At 38.1% G+C, this 23,552-nt stretch overlaps 1 pseudogene; it reads left to right on the plus strand.

The window, feature by feature from the left end:
* Window positions 1-267: 267 nt before the first annotated feature.
* On the plus strand, window positions 268-23,039 carry LOC136170333 (lys-63-specific deubiquitinase BRCC36-like; annotated as a pseudogene).
* Window positions 23,040-23,552: the final 513 nt, after the last annotated feature.

Raw genomic sequence — 23,552 nt, forward strand, 5'->3', positions numbered from 1 at the left:
ACACCAAAAATAGGACCGATTATTAAATTGTGGTGTAGTCATACAGTTGAGCACTGTACAATAAGAAAATGAGTGAAAAACAGCCACACAGCCATCATGTGAAGATTTTGAGATTTTAACCTGGACCTATCCCATATATTTCTTATATAAAAGATATATTCACATAAGAATGCATGTGGTATAATTTAATGTATATAAAGTTCAAGAAAGGACAAAGGTTAAGTAATGTGTTAGTTAAAAAATTATTCTAAAGTGTTTTAACCAAAAATGAATAGGAATCACAGGCACAAATGTAGAGGTGGCATGCTTCTGAGGCGATGTGTTGGGAACAGGTACACACTGGGCTTTAAATTTATGTTAACATGGAGGTTGAGTACATGGGTATTCATCATATTATTCTTAACAGAAATGGTTTAGTTATTATTATTATTTTATATGTATTTTCTTCAAACTGAAATAAAACAGAGAAACTGATGGGCTCCGCATGTTGGATATTTTATGTATAAGAGGTAAGACGTAAGAGAATGAGTCTGGGTTGCGGTAGAGGATCACAAATAAGGTAAAGAAATGAGAAGGAAACTTTCAGAAGGAATGAGTCACAAAGCAGTAAAGGCTTTATATACACAACCTGCACAGTTAGATTGAAAGCAAGACCATTGATCCTCTTATTTGATACAGAATGAAAAAGAATAGAGGTCTATTTGGAAAGTTTCCTTTTATGATTGGCAGCTGAAACCTGACAAAAACCAACCAGTTTTTGTTAACACTAGCTTGTTGAAAGAAAACCTTTATCTTGAACTGCTGAGAAGAAGAGGTGACAGGAGTCTATTTCCACACTCTTAATATGTTATGAGAAAGCAAGTAGGATTTCTTCCATGCTAAGGCAGAAAGACTGAAGGCACAAGAGAAGGAGACGACAGAGGATGAGATGGCTGGATGGCATCACTGACTCGGTGGACATGAATTTGAGTAAACTCCGGGAGTTGGTGATGGACAGGGAAGCCTGGCGTGCTACAGTCCATGTGGTCACAGAGAGCTGGATAGGACTGAGCAACTGAACTGAAGGCAGTGCAACTAAAATACTGAACCTGTCAGTTTAAGCTAAGCAGGAACAGACTGGGTCAGTATTTGGTGATGTCTCTGAGGAACCCATTCTGTAGAATAGCTATTTTAAGAAATAATTCAACAACAGGACTACCTTTTGAGTCAATTCTGAACCAACCTTCTGGCCAGATGTTCAGGGAGTGCTCTACCAGTGGAAATGCTGCCTTAGTGATGGTTTTTACTTTTGCTCAGTTATATTTGAAATCATCATTTATCATGGGAGACTTGGCTTTCCTGTGCAGGGTGATCATCACCTGCAGTCCTGGAATGAGTAATGTTCAAACTGAAACCTGTTGGGAGAATGCTGTTTACTATTCAGTTAGTAAGGCAGCATTATGTTCTGAAAAAAGAAGGAAAGAAAGAATGGGACACTTGCCTCATGCCAGAAAGGTAGGGATATCATATAAAAAACATAAATGTGAAGCAAATGATGACAGGGAAAAAAAATTCCACTAAACTGAAATTTGATATCTTAAGGGAAAAAAAATAAAGTGAAAGAAAGCTTCATTATGAAAAGGGTGAATGGAACCGTTTTCAAAGAGCCACACATTTAATAATATACTGTTAATGACCTTATACAAGTTGTATGAACTACTGTGAAAATATAAATAACTATTAGATTGGAGTGAAGGTGGCAATATATATTAATAATATGTAAGTATTTAAAACTTTCATCCTCCTCACTCAGGAAGATTCTTCTGTATTTGCCAGCTTAGATAATAGCTAAGAGGAGATAACATGATTATATGTGGATCAGTACCGATGAGCAAATAAGGCAGGTGACCAAGTGATCCTTTCAAGGTGGTGGGGGAGGGGGGAAGGCGAGGGGGTGGAGAAATGTTGACAAAAATTCCAAGCTGCAAAAGACTCCACTGATGGATACTAAGGAGAGATTCTCTGCAAGTTGATGCAGTGGACAGGAGTGGGATGAGAATACATGCATGGCCAGAAAGTTAGGGAGACAGCAACATAAAGAAGTGAGAGCAGCTTGTCTTATGAATAAATACTTTGAGAGATAGATGACTAGTAGCTCTGCTGTAGATTGCAGTTAAGATAACTTAAAAAAAATTCATTGGAGTATAGTTGCTTTGGGCTTCCCTAGTTGGTTAGATGGTAAAGAATCCACCTGGAATGCAGACACCCCGGTTTGATCCCTGGGTCAGGAAGATCCCCTGGAGAAGGAAATGGTTATCCACCCTAGTATTCTTACCTGGTGAATTCCATGGGATTGCAAAGAGACAGATTTCGACTGAGTTACTAACACACATATTTGCTTTAGAGTGTTGTGTTAGTTTCCACTGTACAGCACAGTAATTCAGCCATATGTATACATATATCCCCTCTTTTTTGAATTTCCTTTCCATTAGGTCACCACAGAACATTGTGTAGAGTTCCCTGTGCTGTACAGTAGGTTCTCATTAATTGTCTATGAATTTTTAATGCATTTTGGTTGTCAGGCTGATGGTTTAAGCTTGTTTGTCTTTCTGTTTGTCTTTCTAAACCAACACTGTGCCCAGTTTAGCTTAGAGGAAGGACAGGTATATTCAGGAGTGATATTCAAAATAATGTTAACTGACCTATAAGAATTGAGGCCGGCCATTATGCTGAACAAGTCACCACCAGTCTTAGATTTTAAGTTACCATTAAGAACTATTAAGATATCAGTATTTTGTTATTTGTTGCTTTAAACAGGGTCAAATAGAATAGTGAATATTTTAATTTTATAAATCACATCATAATATTATCATTTTTCATAATCATTAGGTATTTGAGGCTACAGAATTAAATGAAATGATATTAAGTCTCAAGTGCTATAATGCTGCATTGTGCTCTTCATATAATTGAGAAAAAAGCTTGAAGAATCTGAGAATACAGATTATCAGGCTTGGATTTTTATAACCCTGATTATTTTTCCAAACATCAATGATGTAAAATATTGAAAAGGGAGTAATATAACTAGTAGGCTGTTCAACAGCAAATGTAGATTTACTAACTTTTCTTTGCCATTTTAAATAAATTCTGGTAGTCTCTAAATAAGGAAAAAGTGTTTTTACTGGGCTTGATATAAAAGTTTATGAGAAAAGAATTTTCTGATTATCAATTAATAAATCAACCTAATAATTTTTAAAGCCTGAATTATTCTGAATGAAAACTTTATGTGTGGTATTGCAATTGTTTTTCTAATACTTAAAAATGCAGCATTAATAAAAGCATTTTTGAGAGGTAATGAGTAGCATTTTTCCTGGATGAGATCTGTGAAATTAATATATTATAATTGGATTGACCAATAGCTTAGTAAAAAACATTAAAAAATACATGATCATTCAGAACAAAAGTTTGTGTCTTTCTTAAAGACACTTAGTTTCGTGGATTTAAGTAAAGAACGTTTGGACTCAACCTGCATGCCTGAGCAGCTGGTTGGCAGGCCTAAGCAGGTGGGAGGCGGATGAGTGGGACTCGGCCAAAAAGGCGGTGCCGGTGGTGCAGGCAGTGAGTGCAGTTCATCTGGAGGCTTTCGTAGTATGCCTCAGTCACACTGTCAGCACAGAGAAGGAGGAGGTGATGGGGTTGTGCATAGGGGCGTTGAATGGTGATTTAAATAGTGACTTCAAATTTACATATACTGGAACTGAAATCTGCGCTGTTGCTGAAACCGTTGATATCAACATAAGTGATCGTGTTCATTTTGTCATCATCTAGCGATGTTCTGATAAGAAGAAGGATAAAGTGGAAACTTCTCCAAATAGGTGTCTGTGGCCTCAACAGAGGCAGAGAGGTTGGCTGAACTAACAGGTCATCCCTGTTAGTTGCATCCCTGAGAGTTGCAGGCTGGTATAATTCCCATCCCCATATAACTGTTTGGCCTTCACTTGTTGATTTTCACACCAAGCCATGTACCAGATGATGGATCAAATATATATTAAATATAAGCGTTGTCAGGCTTATATTTTCCTGTTTCACAGAAGATAAATGTACAAAGACTGAACGGATAATCTATACTTGCTTTCAATCCATACAGGCCTAAAAGAGCTCAGAATATGAGAGAATTGGAATCCCAATTTATATTGTACCTCATGTGACTACTGGAAAAAGGTCCATATGGACCTTTGTCAGCAAAGTAATGTCTCTGGTTTTTAATATGCTAAGTTGGTCATAGCTTTTCTTCTAAGGAGCAAGCATCTTTTAGTTTCATGACTACAGTTACCATCTAAAGTGGTTTTCTCAGCCAAGAAAATAAAATCTCTCACTGTTTCCATTGTTTTCCCATCTATTTGCCATGAAGTGATGGGACTGGATACCATGATTTTCATATTTTAAATGTTGAGTTTTAAGCCAGCTTTTTTTTACTGTCCTGTTTCATCAAGAGGATCTTTAATTCCTCTTCATTTTCTTCCACAAGGGTTGTGTCATCTGCATATCTGAGGTTGTTGATATTTCTCCCAACAAACTTGACTCCAGCTTGTGCTTCATCCAGCCCAGCATTTCACATGATGTACTCTGCATATAAGTTAAATAAACAGGGTGGCAATATACAGCCTTGATGTACTCCTTTCCCGATTTGGAACCACTCCATTTTCCCATGTTCAGTTCTAACTGTTGCTTCTTGACTTGGATACAGATATCTCAGGAAGCGGGTAAGGTGGTCTGCTATTCCCATCCCTTTAAGAATTTTCCACAGTTTTTTGTGATCCACAGAGTCAAAGGCTTTAGCATAATCAATGAAGCAGAAGTAGATGTTTTCCTAGAACTCTCTTGCTTTTTGATGATCAATGGATGTTGGAAATTTGATATCTGGTTCATCTGTCTTTTCTAAATCTAGCTTGAACATCTGAAATTTCTCAGTTCACATACTGCTGAAGCCTCACTTGGAGAATTTTGAGCATTACTTTGCTTGAGATGAGTACAACTGTGTGTTAGTTTGAACATTCTTTGGTATTGCCTTTCCTTTGGATTGGAATGAAAACTGACCTTTTCCAGTCCTGTGGCTACTGCTGAGTTTTTAAAATAGCTTGTATACTGAGAGAAAGTCTTTCACATCATCATCTTTTAGAATTTGAAATATCTCAGCTGGAATTCCATCAGCTCCACTAGCTTTCTTTAAAGTAATGTTACTTATGGCCCTCTTGACCTCCCATTCCAGGATGTCTAGCTTTAGGTGAGTGACCACACCATTGTGGTTATCTGGATCATTAAGACCATTTTTGTATCATTCTTGTATAGTTCTTCTGTGTATTCTTGCCACCTCTTCTTTATCTTCTGCTTCTATTAGATCCATACCATTTCTGTGTGCATCTTTGCATGAAATGTTCCCTTGGTGTCTCTAATATTCTTGAAGAGATCTCTAGTCTTTCCCATTCTATTGTTTTCCTCTGTTTCTTTGCAGTGATCACTTAGAAAGGTGTTCTTATTTCTGCTTGCTTTTCTTTGGAACTCTGCATTCAGATTGATATATCTTTCCTTTTCTCCTTTGCTGTTTGCTTCTCTTTTCTCAGCTATTTTTAAGGCCTCCTCAGACAACCATTCTGCCTTTCTGCATTTCCTTTTCTTGGGGATGGCTTTGATCAGTGCCTCCTATACAATTCTGTCTGTCAGATCTCATCCCTTGAATCTAGTTGTTACTTCTACTGTGTAATCATACAGGATTTTATTTAGGTCATACCAGAATGGTCTAGTGGTTTTCCCTACTTTCTTCATTTTAAGTCTGAATCTTGCAATAAGGAGTTAATGATCTCAGCTGCAGTCAGCTCCCAGTCTTGTTTGTGCTAACTGTATAGAGCTTCTCCATCTTTGGCTGCAAAGAATATAATCAGTCTGATTTTGGTGTTGACCATCTGGTCAACATGGACATGTGTAGAGTCTTCTTTTGTTTGTGGTAGAGGGAGTTTGCTATGACCAGTGCATTCTCTTGGTAAAACTCTGTTAGTCTTTGCCCTGCTTTATTTTGTGCTCCAAGGCCAAACTTGCCGTTACCCCAGGTATCTCTTAACTTCCTACTTTTCCATTACAGTCCCCTATGATGAAAAGGACATATTTTTTTTTGGTCTTATATATAGAAGGTCTTATAGGTCTTCATAGAACCATTCAACTTCAGCTTCTTCAGCATTAGTGTTTGGGGCATAGACTTGGATTACTGGGATACTGAGTTTGCCTTGGAAATAAACAGAGATCATTCTGTCCTTTTTGAGATTGCACACAAGTACTGCATTTTGGACTTTTGTTGACTATGAGGGCTACTTCATTTCTTCTAAGAGATTCTTGCACAATGTAGTAGATGTAATGGGCATCTGAATTAAATTCGCCCGTTCTGGTCCATTTTAGTTCCCTGATTCCTAAACTGTTGATGTTCACTCTTGCCATCTCCTGTTTGACCACTTCCAATTTACCTTAATTCAAGGATGTAACATTCCAGGTTCCTATGCAATATTATTCTTTACAGCATCTGACTTTGCTTCCATCACCAGTCACATCCACACACTGGATTTTGTTTCTGCTTTGACTCAGCCTCTTCATTCTTTCTCCACTCTTCTGCAATAGCATACTAGGCATCTACTGACCTGGGGAGTTCATCTTTCATTGTCATATCTTTTTATCTTTTCATACTGTTCATGGAGTTCTCAAAGCAAGAATACTGAAGTGGTTTGCCATCCCCTTCTGCAGTGGGCCATGTTTTCTCAGAACTCTCCGCCATGATCCGTCTGTCTTGGGTGGCCCTACATGGCATGATTCATTGTTTCACTGAGTTAAACAAGGCTCTGAGCCAAGTGATCAGTTTGGTTAGTTTTCTGAAATTGTGGTTTCCATTTTTTCTGAATGGAATGTAAAATGATAAGCCACTCTAAAAAAAAAAGAGTTTAGAAAATTCTACCAAGGTTAAATATACACATAATTTATTATTACCCAGCAGTTATTTTCCTGTACATTTATCCCAAAGAAATGAAAACCTATTTTGGCACAAAAATTTCTATACAGATGTTCTTAGCACTTTCACTTGTAATAGCCCCAAATGAAACAACCCAGGTCCTGCAGCTGAATGTGTGGTTAAAGCAACTATGCACATGTGATACCATCCTGCAGTGTAAGGGAACAGCCTATTGATACACACAACTTGGATGGACTTCAAGCATATTAGGATGAGTGAAAAAGCCAGTCTTAAAAGGTCACCTATTGAAGAACAAGATGGTAGAGGAGTAGGTGGATGTGGAGGACATCTCTCTCTATGGATACATCAGGAATACACTTTCAGACACAGAAGTGCATGCAGAACACCAGCTGAGAGCGGACAGGAGGACTTGACCAGTGGAAAAGAATATATAGAACCATGTAAAACTTGGTACGATAGAGGAACTAGGGGAAAAAATAAGAGTATTAATAGGACTGGACCCTCAGCGGGTGGGGGAAGTGAAACAGGGTTCCGATCCCCATAGCGGGGCAATTGTCTGAGTCAGAGGAGAAACATTTACGGCTGAGGGTGAAACAGCAGATCTGTGGCAGCCTAAATGGAATGAGAATCAGATAGTCCTTCCCCCAACCTTACATATGCCAGGCAGAAACGCGGGTCTCTTGGAAGGTGCAGTGACTGGGAGCTGGAGTTTAGGGATTGTGGAGCAATCCCAATGTGAGGGCTGCTATTGATTGTGGAGAGATGGATAGGGGGGACATGAGGGAGAAGATCGTGGTGGGAAATGCCTGTGGAGGAAAGTCAGGCAGCCATGGAAGCAAGGCGATACTGCTGAGCCATGCGTAGAGGGTGGAGCCATCACCATAGCCTCTCTCTCTCTACATGCCAGCATTGGCCGCTGAACAGTAGAGAGGCTGGCCCATCAAAAGCCTGACTCACTGAACTACAGTGTAGGAGCCCACCTAGGGGGCCCCTTTAAGTGCCTAATGCACAGATCTACAGAGTAGGACCCCAGTGAGGGGGGTCTATGTGCCTGATGCGCCACACAGTAGAGAAGGACCCCAGGCAAGGGATCCCTCTAAGTGCCTGAATGGGTGGAGCTATGGAGAAAGACTGGCCACAGAGGCCTTCTGATCACCAGCTACAAGAGGCTTGAAAAAAGACTGACAGGGCCATAACTCCTGCCATGGAGGCAGTTTGTGTCCCTGAACACTTGGCAGTGCCAGGGTCCCTACAAGACAAGCAGCTGCACCACCTTCATGCTCAACTCTCACTGGGGCAGAGCTGCCACAGGCAAAAAAAAAAAAAAAACGAAAATGGTCTTGTGTTTATGGGCACAGTGTCGCTTTGGTCCTGTCCGACTGTTTGCCACCCTGTAGACTGTGGCCTGCCAGGCTTCTCTCTCAGAGAGTGGGTTCTCCAGGCAAGAATACTGGAGCACATTGGCTAATACTAGTTGTCATACCCTTCTGACAGTGAAGTTGCTCACTTGTGTCCGACTCTTCACAGCCCCATGGACTATAGACTACCAGGTTCCTCCATCCATGGGACTTTCCAGGCAAGCATACTGGAGTGGGTTGCCATTCCCTTCTCTAGGGGATCTTCCCAACCCAGGGATTGAACCCAGGTCTCCCACATTGCAGGCAGACGCTTTAATCTCTGAGCCACCAGAAGCCCTTAAATATTCTTTATCTACCTCTATTTATCTTTGCATATCAATTCTTTCTTTCTTTTCTTTCTCTCCTTTCCTCTCAACATATTTGTTAGTTTTATTTTCATTGCTTTATTCCCCAGTTGGAGCCTTGCTTTAGTTTTTTTTCCAGTTTGTGCTTTAATTAGTTTTGTTCTGGTAGGTATGATTATTATCTGGTAGACATAATTATTGGTTTCCTTTGTTCGCTGTGTCAGTCTTTTGTATTGAATTTTTGTTGGACTGTTTTGATTTTGCTTATGGGTGTATATGTATATGTGTATATTCAGTCATACTTTCTATTGTTGTTATAAACCTCTGCCTCTACACTGGGCTTTTGCAGTTCTGTGGAGTTTTCCCTTTTTTGCCTCCTTTTTTCTTTCTGCGTCTTTTTTTTTTTTTTTTTTCTCTTTTCTCTTTTTTAAGTAATTTTAATTTTTACTTTTTTAAAACCTTTTTTTTTTTTACATTTAATCCTTCATTTGCCTTTCCTATCCTTCCTTTCCCCTTGCAGTTAATGTTTAATGTATATAAATCTTCTTCATCTACCTCTCTTTAGCTTTGCATATTTATTCTTTCTTTCCTTTCCTCTCAACATATTTGTTACTTTTGTATTCAATGCTTTATTCCCCACTAGGCACCTTGCTTTAGTTTTGTTTTCCAGTTTGTGCTTAGTTAGTTTTCTTCTTAACTGATAAGTATAATTTTTGATTTCCTTTGTTTGCTGGATCAATCTACTGTACTATCTTTTGGTTGAGCTGTATTCACTTTGCTCAGGGTATATATATATATGTGTACACTTCATTAATTATTATTAGCCTAATTTTGTAACTGAACTTTATCTGGGGTTCATCTTTGGTTTCTCGTTTTTGGATATTTGTTTTACTCTCCCTTAATAACATAACAAACTGTTTGTGAAATCCTCATTACTGACCAGATATCAAACCCTGAGCCTTTGGAGTGGAAGCAGACTGCAAGACCCTAGACTACTGGAGAACTAACCCTCAGTTCAGTTCAGATCAGTTCATTTGCTCAATTGTGTCCGACTCTTTGCTACCCCATGAATCATAGCACGCCAGGCCTCCCTGTCCATCACCAACTCCCAGAGTTTACTCAAACTCATGTCCATTGAGTTGGTGATGCCATCCACCCATCTCATCCTCTGTTGTCCCCTTCTCCTCCTGCCCCCAATCCCTCCCAGCTTCAGGGTCTTTTCCAACGAGTCAACTCTTCTCATCAGGTGGCCAAAGTATCAGTCCTTCCAATGAACAACCAGGACTGATCTCCTTTAGGATGGGCTGGTTGGATCTCCTTGCAGTCCAAGAGACTCTCAAGAGTCTTCTCCAACACCACAGTTCAAAAGCATCAATTCTTTGGCGCTCAGTTTTCTTCACAGTTCAACTCTCACATCCATACATAACCACTGGAAAAACCACAGCCTTGACTACACGGACATTTGTTGGCAAAGTAATGTCTCTGGTTTTTAATATGCTATCCAGGTTGGTCATAATTTTCCTTCCAAGAAGTAAGCGTCTTTTAATTTCATGGCTGCAATCACCATCTGCAGTGATTTTGGAGCCCCACAAAATAAAGTCAGCTACTGTTTTCACTGTTTCCCCGTCTATTACCCATAATGTGATGGGACTAGATGCCATGATCTTAGTTTTCTGAATGTTGAGCTTTAAGCCAACTTTTTCACTCTCCTCCTTCACTTTCATCAGGAGGCTCTTTAGTTCCTCTTCACTTTCTGCCATAAGGGTGGTGTTATCTGCATATCTGAGGTTATTGGTACTTCTCCCAGCAATCATGATTCCAGCTCGTGCTTCTTCCAGCCCAGCGTTTCTCATGATGTACTCTGCATATAAGTTAAATAAGCAGGGTGACAATATACAGCCTTGACGTACTCCTTTTCCTATTTGGAACCAGTCTGTTGTTCCATGTCCAGTTCTAACTGTTGCTTCCTGACCTTTATGGAGGTCTCTCAAGGGACAGGTCAGGTGGTCTGGTATGCCCATCTCTTTAAGAATTTTCCACAGTTTATTGTGATCCACACAGTCAAAGGCTTTGGCATAGTCAATAAAGCAGAAATAGATGTTTTTCTGGAACTCTCTTGCTTTTTCAATGATCCAGTGGATGTTGGCAATTTGATCTCTGGTTACTCTGCCTTTTCTAAAACCATCTTGAACGTCTGGAAGTTCACCATTCACATATAACTGAAGCCTGGCTTGGAGAATTTTGAGCGTTACTTTTCTGGTGTGTGAAATGAGTCCAATTGTGCAGTAGTTTGAGCATTCCAAGATGTCTGGCTCTAGGTGAGTGATCACACCATCGTGATCACCTGGGTCATGAAGATCTTTTTTGTACACTCCTTCTGTGTATTCATGCCACATCTTCTTAATATCTTCTGCTTCTGTTAGGTCCATACCATTTCTGTCCTTTATCGAACCCATCTTTGCATAAAATGTTCCCTTGGAATCTCTAATTTTCTTGAAGAGATCTTTAGTCTTTCCCATTCTGTTGTTTTCCTCTATTTCTTTGCACTGATCTCTGAGGAAGGTTTTCTTAGCTCTCTTTGCTATTCTTTGGAACTCTGCATTCAAAAGGGAATATCTTGCCTTTTCTCTTTTGCTTTCCACTTCTCTTCTTTTCACAGCAATTTGTAAGGCCTCCTCAGACAGCCGTTTTGCTTTTCTGCATTTCTTTTCCATGGGAATGGTCTTAATCCCTGTCTCCTATACAATGTCAGGAACCTCCGTCCATAGTTCAACAGACTCTCTGGCTATCAGATCTAGTCCCTTAAATCTATTTCTCACTTCCACTGTATAATCATAAGGGATTTGATTTAGGTAATACCTGAATGGTCTAGTGGTTTCCCTACTTTCTTCAATTTAAGTCTGAATTTGGCAATAAGGAGTTCATGATCTGAGTCACAGTCAGCTCCCGATCTTGATTTTGCTGACTGTATAGAGCTTCTCCATCTTTGGCTGCAAAGAATATAATCAATCTGATTTTTGTGTTGACCGTCTGGTGATGTCCATGTGTAGAGTCTTCTGTTGTGTTGTTCAAAAAGGGTGTTTGCTATGACCAGTGCGTTCTCTTGGCAAAACTCTTTTTAGCCTTTGCCCTGCTTCATTCCGTGCTCCAAGGCCAGATTTGCCTGTTACTCCACGTGTTTCTTGACTTCCTACTTTTGCATTCCAGTCCCCTATAATGAAAAGGAAATCCTTTTTGGGTGTTAATTCTAAATGGTCTTGTAGGTCTTCATAAAACCGTTCAACTTCAGCTTCTTCAGCATTACTAGTAGGGGCATAGGCGTGGATTACCGTGATATTGAATGGTTTACAGAGAACATTCTGTCATTTTTGAGACTGCATCCAAGTACAGCATTTCGGACTCTTGTTGACCATGATGGCATAATGATCATCTGGGTTAAATTCACACATTTCAGTCCATTTTCATTCGCTGATTCCTAGAATGTCGGCATTCACTCTTGCCATCTCCTTTTTGACCACTTCCAATTTGCCTTGATTCATGGACCTAACATTCCAGGTTCCTATGCAATGTTGCTCTTTCCAGCATCAGACCTTGCTTCTATCACCAGTCCCATCCACAAATGGGTATTGTTTTTGCTTTAGCTCCATCCCTTCATTCTTTCTGGAGTTATTTCTCCACTCATCTCCAGTAGCATATTGGGCACCTATCGACCTGGGGAGTTCCTCTTTCAGCATCCTATCATTTTGCCTTTTCATACAGTTCATGGGGTTCTCAAGGCAAGAATACTGAAGTGGTGTGCTATTCCCTTCTCCAGTGGACCACATTCTGTCAGACCTCTCCACTATGACCCATCTGTCTTGGGTGGCCCCACATGGCATGCCTTAATTTCATTGAGTTAGACAAGGCTGTGGTCCGTGTGATCAGACTGGCTAGTTTTCTGTGATTATGGTTTCAGTGTGTCTGCCCTCTAATGCCCTCTAATGATACCTACAGTCTTATTTGGGTTTCTCTTACCTTGGACGTGGGGTATCTGCTCATGGCCGCCCCTTCTAACTAACCCTCAGTTAGTTCAGTTCAGTTCATTAGCTCAGTCTAGGGAGTAACAAATAGTAAGAACTCACAGAAATGAAACCACTTGAATACAATCCCGCCCATCACCCAACCACCAATAGCACCCTGTGCAGGATGCCATTTCAAAACAACAAAACAAAAATACCAACCCGTCATCAGCAGATAGGAGTATCATCTCACTCATCCTTGCCCATTAGAGGAAAAACAAACAAAACTCAGCACAAATCTCACCCTATACGAAGATCACACAAACCACTGGACCAACCTTAGGAGGGCAGAAACCAAAAGGAAGAAAGAATTCAACCTTTTTCAAAGAAAGAATTCAACTTTCCTTGAAGCCTGGGAAAAGGAAATCTCAAACACAATAATTTTAAAAAATAAAGAAAAACAGAGAAATACTGCACAAATGAAGGAACAAACTAGAAACACAGAAGTCCAAATAAATGAAGAGGAAATAGGAAAATTACCTGAAATACAATCCAGGATAATGATAGTAAAGATGATAAAAAAACCTTAACAACAAAATGGAGAAAATGCAAGAATCAATTAACAAAGACCTGGAAGAATTAAAGAATAAGCATACATACAGAGACAAACAACACAATTACTGAAATTAAAAATACTTTATAAGGACTCAATAGCAGAATATCTGAAGCAGAAGAATGAATCAGTGAGCTGGAAGATAAAATGATGGAAATAACTTCTGAAGAGCAGAATAAAGTAAAAAGAATTAAAAGAGCTGAGGACAGTCTCAGAGACCTCTGGGACCATGTCAAATGCACCAACATTTCAATTATAGGGGTCCCAGAAGAAGAAGAGAAAAAGAAATGGTATGATGAATTTTTTGAAGGATTATAGTTGAAAATTTCCCCAATGTGGAGAAGGAAATAGCCAATCAAGTCCAAGAGGCACAGAGAGTTCCATACAAGATAAACCCACGGGGAAACATGCCAAAACACATACTAATCAAACTAACAAAGACCAACACAAAGAAAGAATATTAAAAGCTGCAAAGGAGGAGCAACAAGTAACATACAAGGGAAACCCCATACGCTTAACAGTTGATGTTTCAGCAGAGGCTCTGCAGACCAGAAGGGAATGACAGGATATATTTAAAGTACTGAAAGGGAATAATCTACAAGCAAGATTACTGTACCCAGAAAGGATCTCATTCAAAATTGATGGAGAAATAAAAAACTTTTCAGACAAGCAAAAGTTAAGCAAATACAGTACCACCAAACCAGCTTTAAAACAAATGTTAAACAGACTTATATAGTCAAGAAATACAACCGAAGATAAAAGATCTACAAAATCAACCCCAATTAGAAAATGACAATAGGAACAAATATATCAATAATTGTTTTAAATGTAAATGGATTAAATGCTCCAAACAAAATACACAGACTGAATGGATATAAAAACAAGACCCATATATATATACTGTCTACAAGAAACCCACTTCAGACCTCAAGACACATGCAGACTGCAAGTGGAAGGATGGAAAAATATATTCCATGCAAATGAGAAGCAAACGAGCTGGAGTAGCAACCCTTATAGCAGACAAAATAGACCTTAAAATAAAGAAGATTACAAGAGGTAAGGAAGGACAGTACATAACGATCAAGGGATCAGTCCAAGAGGAAGACAAAACAATTGTAAATATCTATGCACCCAACATGGGGAGCACCTCAATACATAAGACAAACACTAGCAGACATAAAAGAAGAAATTGACAGTAACACAATAATAGTAGGAGACTTTAACACTACACTCACATCAATGGACAGATAATCAAAACAGAAAATTAAGAAGGAAACACAAGTCTTAAATGATATATTAGATGAGATGGATCTCATTGATATCTTCAGGACATTCCTTCCAAATGCAGAAGAATATACTTCCTCAAGTGCACATGGAACATTCTCCAGGATAGACCACATCTTGGGTCACAAATCAAACCTCAGTAAATTTAAGAAAATTGAAACTATATCAAGCATCTTCTTCATAACAATGCTATGAGACTAGATATCAATTACAAGAAAAAAAACTGTAAGAAAAGCAAACACATGGAGATCAAAACACGTTTCTAAATAACCAGCAGGTTACTGAAGAAATCAAAAGGGAAATAAAAAAATTTCTAAAAACAAATAACAAAGTAAACATGACAACTCAAAACCTATGGGATGCTGCAAAAGCAGTTCTAAGAGTGAAGTTTATAGCAATACAATCCTACCTCAAGAAACAAGAAAAACATGAAATAGACAACCTAACCTTACACCTAACGCAATTGGAAAAAGAAGAAAAAAAAACCCCAAAAATTTGTAGAAGGAAAGCAATCATAAAGATCCGAGCAGAAGTAAATGAAAAAGAAATGAAAGACATAATAGGAAAGATTAATAAAACTGAAAGCTGGTTCTTTGAGAAGATAAAATTGACAAGCCCTTAGCCAGACTGATCAAGAAAAGAGAGAAAAATCAAATCAACAAAATTAGAAATGAAAAAACAGAGCTTGCAACAGACAATGCAGAGATACAAAGGATTATAAGAGACTATTATGAACAACTGTATGGCAATAAAATAGATAACCTGGAAGAAATGGACAGATTCTTAGAAAAGTTCAATCTTCCAAGACTGAACCAGGAAGAAATAGAAATTATGAACAACCCAATTACAAGCACTGAAATTGAAGCTGTGATAAAATCTCCCCGCCACCCCCACCCCCCCACAGAAAAAAGCCCAGGACCAGATGGCTCCAGATGACTTCACAGTAGAATTCTATCAAAAATTTAAGAGAAGAGCTAATGCCTATCCTTCCAAAACTCTTTCAAAACATTGCAGAGGAAGGAACACTTCCAAACTCATTCTACGAGGCCACCATCACCCTGATACCAAAACCAGAAAGACAACACAAAATAAGGAAACTAGAGTCCAATATCACTGATGAACATAGATGCAAAAATCCTCAACAAAATTTTAGCAAGCAGATTTCAGCAACACATCAATAAGGTCACACACCATGATATGGTTGGGTTTATTCCAGGGATGCAAGGATTCTTCGATATATGGAAATCAATCAATGTGATACACCATATTAACAAATTGAAACATAAAAATGATATGGTCATCTCAATAGAAGAAGAAAAGTCTTTGACAAAATTCAGCACCTATTAAAACTCTTCAAAAAATGGGCATAGAAGGAACCTGAAGAGGCCAAATATGATAAGCCTACAGCAAACATTATTCTCAATGGAGAAAAACTGAAAGAATTACCCCTAAGATCAGGAACAAGACAAGGGTGTCCACTTTCACCACTATTATTCAACAAGTTCTAGAAGTCCTAGCTACAGCACTCAGAGAAGGAAAAGAAATAAAAGGAATCCATATCAGAAAAGAAGCAGCAAAGCTCTCACTGTTTGCGGATGACATGATACTGTACATAGAAAACCCTAAAGATAGTATGTGAAAATTACTAGAGCTAATCAGTGAATTTAGCAAAGTTGCAGGATACAAAATCAATACACAAAAGTTGTTCGCATTTCTATATACTAAAAATGAAAAATCAGAAAGAGCAATCAAGGAATCAATCCCATTCACCATTGCAACAAAAAGAATTAAATATCTAGGAATAAACTTACCTAAGGAGACAAAACAACTGTACACAGAAAATTATAAGACACTAATGAAAGAAATCAAAGATGACATAAACAGATGGTGAGATATTCCATGTTCCTGGGTAGGAAGAATCAGTATTGTGAAAATGACTATACTACCAAATGCAATCTACAGATTTAATGCAATCCCTATAAAATGATCAATGGCATTTTTCACAGAACTAGAACAAAAAATTAATTTCACAATTCATATGGAAACACAGAAGACCTTGAATAGCCAAAGCAGTCTTGAGAAAGAAGAATGGAGCTGGAGGAGTCAACCTTCCTGACTTCAGATTATCCTACAAAGCTACAGTCATCAAGACAGTATGGTACTGGCACAAAAACAGAAATACAGACCAATGGAACAGATAGAAAGCCCAGAAATAAACCCGTGCACCTGTGGATACCTTATTTTTGACAAAGGAGGCAAGAATATACAATGGGGCAAAGATAGCCTCTTCAATAAATGGTTCTGGGAAAACTGGACAACTACATGTAAAAGAATGAAATTAGAACACTTCCTAATACCATACACAAAGATAAATCAAAATGGATTAACAACCTAAATGTAAGACCATAAACTATGAAACTCTTAGAGGAACACATAGGCAGAACACTCAATGATATAAATCAAAGCCAGATACTCTATGACCCACCTTCTAGAGTAACTGAATTAAAAACAAAAATAAACAAGTGGGACCTGAATAAAGTTAAAAGCTTTTGCACAGCAAAGGAAACTATAAACAAAGTGAAAAAACAACCCTCAGATTGGGAGAAAATAATAGCAAATGAAACAAATGACAAAGGATTAATTTCTAAAATATACAAGCAGCTCATACAACTCAATGTGAGAGAAACAAACAACCCAATCAAAAAGTGGGAAAAATTCCTATAGAGACATTTCTCCAAAGATGGCTAACAAATACATGAAAAGATGCTCAACATTGCTCATTATTAGAGAAATGCAAATCAAAACTGCAATGAGATATCACCTCACACTGGTCAGAATGGCCATCATCAAAAAATCTACAAACAATAAATGCTGGAAAGGGTGTGGAGAAAAGGGAGCGATCTTGCACTGTTGGTAGGAATGTAGATTGATACAGCCACTATGGAGATTCCTTAAAAAGCCAAGAATAAAACCACCATACGACCCAGCAATCCCACTCCTAGTCATATACCCTGAGGAAATCAAAATTGAAAGAGACACATGTATCCCATTGTTTATTGCTGCATTATTTACAATAGCTAGAACATGGAAGTAACCTAGATGTCCATCAACAGATGAATGGATAAAGAAGCTGTGGTATATATGCATAATGGAATATTACTCAGCCATAAAAAGGAACACATTTGAGTCATTTCTAATGAGGTGGATGAACCTAGAACATATTGTACAGAGTGAAGTGAGTCAGAAAGAGAAAGATAAATACCATATTCTAACACATATATATGGAATCTAGAAAAATGGTACTGAAGAATTTACTTACAGGGCAACAGTGGAGAAACAGACATAGAGAATAGACTTATGGACATGGGGAGAGGGGAGGAGAGGGTGAGATGTATGGAAAGAGTAACATGGAAACTCACATTACCATATGTAAAATAGGTAGCCAGCGGGAATTTGCTATCTGGCTCAGGAAACTTAAACAGGGGCTGTGTATCAACCTAGAGGGTTAGATGGGGAGGGAGATGGGAGGGAACTTCAAAAGGGAGGGGATATATGTATACCTGTGACTGATTCATGTTGAGGCTTGACAGAAAACAGCAAAATTCTGTAAAGCAATTATCCTTCAGTAAAAAATAAATTAGTTTTCTAAAAAGGTCGCCTACTGTATGTTATTTTTCAGTTCTTGAAATGACAAAATTATTGAGGTGAAGAAGATAAATGATTGCCAAGGATAGGGACTGGAGTGTTGGTCCTTCAGTTGTTTCCTGCGTTTTGCGACCCTGTGAACTGTAGCTCACCACTCTCCTCTGGTCATGACTTCTCCAGGGAAGAATGCTGGAGTGGGTTACCATTTCCTGCTCCAGGGGATCTTCCCTACCCAGATATCGAACCTTGGTCACCTGCATTGCAGGTAATTCTTTACAGTCTTAGTCACGAGGGTGTGAGTTTATGAAGGGTAGCACAAGGAGTTCCTTTGGGCTGATGGAACACTTCTGTATCTTGATTGTTTTGTTGATTATGTGACTGTATATCTGCGCTAAAACTATACGGAGCTACACACACTCACAAATAAATGCAAGTAAAATCTGATGAAACCAAATAAGGTCTATAATCTATTTAGCATTTTTGTACCATTGTTAATATGTTGGTTTTAAAGTTGGATTAGAGTTATGTGCAAGATCTTACCACTGGGGAAAACTGGAACTCCTTGTACTATTTTTGCAACTTCATGTTAATCTGTAATTATTGCAAAATAAAAAGTTGTAAGTATTAAATAAAAATAAAAAGAACATTTGAGACTGTATATTTTACCTTAAATCTTGCTAAAGTTTAGTTTAGTTAGTATAAAACAATAATGTTAAAATTTAAAACTTTTTATAGGATGGTGGAAAACATTGCTAAGGAATGTTTCATTACAAGTTACAAATGGGAATGGGGCAGTTTTTAAAAAGGAGAAATGGAATTTTGAGGTAAGTTACTTAGTATCTTGGAATCTCTACTTCACTGGCTGGGTTCTAAAATTCTGTGGATATACATAATAGTCCTAAGTGCTAATTGATTACTGTAAATAGTTGGTAAACCAGGATAGGAAAACACTTTTTGTCATCTGCTGACGTTTGTTTAAATTTAATTATTTCACCAAATTTCACAATTTGTCTAATTTCAAGGATTATGTAACTGGAGGTTTGAACAAGTCACCACAGGATGTGTGTACAAAGTAGTGAAGTGTTAGATACTGTAGAGAGAGCAGTGTTTCTACCAGTTCTCTTTATTAGGTTAAGATAAATTCATTTGTTAAATTCATTTGTTAAACTCTGAAATTTACAAATGAAGTAGTTCTAAAAGCAGATTTCCTATAGCAAAAGAATAAAAGTCAACACAATTTGTTCATTTGATGTTTGAATTTACCTTCTCTTATTTCTATGTATATAAACAATAATGAAAGCCAGTACAAAATTCTGATTAAATTCTAGATTTTTCTAAGCCATAGTGAATTTATTACTCTGTTAAATACTCATAGTAACTCACTGACTGTAAGCTTTAGGCAATAAGTTAAAGCTCAGTGTATTGTGCCCTTAAATTTAATTGCTAATTGTTCATTTTTAAGATCAAGACCAGAAATTAGGGATACCATAATGAAAATAAAAGATCATGAAGTCACATTTCCATGGAAGATGGGCAATTTTTAAGAATTACATTAATCTGGGCTGTAATCAAGATATTAATAAAATAGATGTCAGAAATCTAATGGGTGTGACTTGCTCCATAAAATCAAATTTCCAGGAATAATAATAATATATGTAAATTTTTAAACTCATTTCTCTTCCATCTCAAATTAAATCCTAATTTTAAACCAAACCCTATTCTTATGATTTTATGAAATGGACAAAGTAACAAGGAGATCCCTCAAACTTAGCCTTTTGGGGGTGTGACTTGGAGACTTTTAATGAGACAGGAGTTTGGTAAGATACGGACAGGGTCTGGTCATCCTAGGTGGGTCATGCAGAGAGCTCTGCCTACCCTTCCTAGGATATTCTTCCAACCTGTTAAAAATTTTCTTCACTCCCTTGTTCCTCATTACATTCCATGGGAAAATTTGGTTTCACTTATCTTTGGTTATAAGCTGCATGGTTTTCGATCCCTAAATGAGACGACATGGGTCTTGTCACTGTGACTCTTTCCTGCCTCTTTCAGTAAGAAATAATCATTAGAGACAAGGGCTCTGTTCTTTCCACTACCTTTCACACCATTTCCATCTTCTGAATACAACCTATATTAGAGAAATCCATTCTCACCTAATTCTTACATGTGACTAGAAGCAATAGAAGATTATTGCAGGAGTTAATCACTGGCCTTTCTTTTATAATATAGCTTGCAGATAAAATTTTCTTACCAGAAAATGAACTAAACTCACTTCTTACTGAGAAAAAAAGATTTTCAGTTCTTTCTTATAACTGTTACAAATATGAAAAAAAAAATCCCTACTCTACAATAAGCTGTAATCTTGTATAGATGTTTAGTAATATTGTCACTAAACATACAAACAATATAGGAGGCATGTGCATACATCCAGTAGTTTCTAAAAATGTGAAGGAATAGTGGTTTCCATTGAAAATAGAAGGGAGATTGGGATTGACACATATACACTATTGATATTTTGTGTAAAATAGAAAACTTAATGAGAAGATACTGTATAGGGCAGGAAACTCTACTTTATCCTCAGTGATGTCCTGAATGGGATGGAAATACAAAAGAGAGAGGATATATGTATACATATGGCTGATTCATTTTGCTGTACAGTAGAAACTAACACATTGTAAAGCAACTATACACCAATAAAATCAAATTAAAAAAAAAAAGGAAGATAGAACTTAGTGCACTAGAATAATGCCAGCTATATCATAAGCCCTACATCAAGCATCTAGGGAACTTGGTTAGGAAAAAGCATTGCTGAATATGGTGGTGGCAGTAGGGGTAGTTAGGAGAAGAGTCCAGGTCAAAAGTGAAAGAGAACAGCATGCGTGAGGATTGTACGGAGGGTAAGTGTGAAAAGAGAATCTATTGAGACTTCTGGAGCTGGAGCAAAGTATACTGTGAGCTTTCCAATATGTGAAGATGCTGTTTCTAGAAATCCTTGGATCAGTCTTTAAGTAGTTGCCATTGGAAAGAAGTGTTTTTCATATAAATGTTTTTGCCAGGGTTAGCCCTCATTATTAACATTTTCATTTAAATACACTCATTCAATATTCAAATATATTCACACCTACTCAATACTTTGTAATGACTTATATGAGAATAGAATCTCAAGAAGAGTGGATATAGGTCTGTGTATGACTGATTGACTTTGCTGTGCGGCAGAAGCTAACAGAGCATTGTAAATCAACAATAGTCCAATAAAATTAATTTTATAATATTTTCTATAATATGCACCAAAGTTAATACAGTATTATTGACTATACACCTGTGTTATACATTGCATCCCTGTGACTTATTTATTTTATAATTGGTATTAAATAGTTTTACCTCTTAATCCCTTTTACTCATTTCATCCATCTTTCATCCCGCTCCCCTTCAGAAACCACTGCTTTTTTTCTTGTATCTGTGAATCTGTTTTCTACTTTGTTATACTTATTCTTCTGTTGTTGTTAGATTCCACACACAGGTGAAAATATACTTTATTTATCTTTCTTTGCCTTATTTCACTTAGCTCAATACCCTCTAAGTTCATTTATGTTACAAACAGCAAGATTTCATTCTTTTTATGTCTGAGTGATATACTGTTGTATGTGTATATCACATCCTCTTCATCTATTCATCAATGGACACTTAGATTGCTTTCATATCTTGGCTATTATAAGTAATGCTGAAATGAGCATAGGGGTGTAGTATCTTGTTGAATTACTGTTTTTGTTGCCTTTGGATAAATATACAGGAGTGAAATTGCTGGATTGTATAGCAGCTCTATTTTTAATTTTTTGAGAAGCCTCCATACTATTTTTCATAGGGGCTGATCCAGTTTACATTCCAGTAACAGTGCCTGAGAGTTACCTTTCCTCTACATTCTCACTGATACTTTTTGTTTGTTGTCTCTTTGAGGATAGTCATTCTCACAGGTATAAGGTGAGATCTCATTGTTCCTTATATTTGCATTTTCCCAATGATTAGTGATGTTGAGCATCTTTCCATATTCCTGTTGAATATCTGTATTTCTTCTTTGGAAAACAGCCTATTCAAGTCCTCTTCCTATTTTTTAATTGGATTTTTTGTTGTTGCTGAATTGCGTGAGTTGTCTGTATATTTTGGATATTAATGGTTTACCAGATGTATCATCTGCAGATATTTTCTCCCAGTAGGTTGCTTTTTCATTTCGTTTGATGATGTCCTTCATTGTGTAAAAGCTTTTCAGTTTGAATTTGAATATTAGTTATTGAATTTGAGCCAACTCCAGGACATAGTGGAGGACAGAGGAACTTGGCATGCTGCAGTCCATGGGGTTGCAAAGAGTTAGACATGACTTAGTGACTCAATAACAACAATTGGTCATGTGTGCATGGGCTTATTTCTGGGCTGTCTATTCTGTACCACTAATCTATATGTTTCTTGCGCCAGTACCATACAGGTGATATCAAATGTGTTGTAATTTGCCAATAGAAGCACTCTCACAAAATTTGGAAGTTGGAAGAGAAGGAGCATAAATAGGGAAAGACATACCAACCTACTGGTTTGTCCCTGTTATTTATTTTCCCTTTATTTTTGGAAGCGCGCCGGCTGCGATGGAACGTGGCTGTGAGGAGCTACACTTCGCCCAAGGTCAAGGGCAGAGACCGAGAGCGCCAAGCGGCGAAGGCGCACGAGCAGCTGAGAGGAGCTACCCCACACTCGAGGAGCGGCGGCTGGGCCCCGCAGGAGGGCCGAGAGGAGCCACTCCACGTTCAAGGTCAGGAGGGGCAGCCGTGAGGAGATACCCCACGTCCAAGGTAAGAGAAACCCAAGTAAGACTGTAGGTGTTGTGAGAGGGCATCAAAGGGCAGGCACACTGAAACCATAATCACAGAAAACTAGCCAATCTGAACGCGGACCACAGCCTTGTCTGAGTCAGTGAAATTAAGGCATGCCATGTGGGGCCACCCAAGACGGATGGGTCATGGTGGAGAGGTCTGATAGAATGTGGTCCACTGGAGAAGGGAATGGCAAACCACTTCAGTATTCTTGCCTTGAGAACCCCATGAACTGTATGAAAAGGCAAAATGATAGGATACTGAAAGATGAACTCCCCAGGTCGATAGGTGCCCAATATGCTACTGGAGATGAGTGGAGAAATAACTCCAGAAAGAATGAAGGGATGGAGCCAAAGCAAAAACAATACACAGTTGTGGGTGGGACTGGTGATAGAAGCAAGGTCTGATGCTAGAAAGAGCAATATTGCATAGGAACCTGGAATGTTAGGTCCATGAATCAAGGCAAATTGGA

This window comes from Muntiacus reevesi, chromosome 6, assembly GCF_963930625.1.
Source record: "Muntiacus reevesi chromosome 6, mMunRee1.1, whole genome shotgun sequence".
Classification (NCBI taxonomy): domain Eukaryota; kingdom Metazoa; phylum Chordata; class Mammalia; order Artiodactyla; family Cervidae; genus Muntiacus; species Muntiacus reevesi.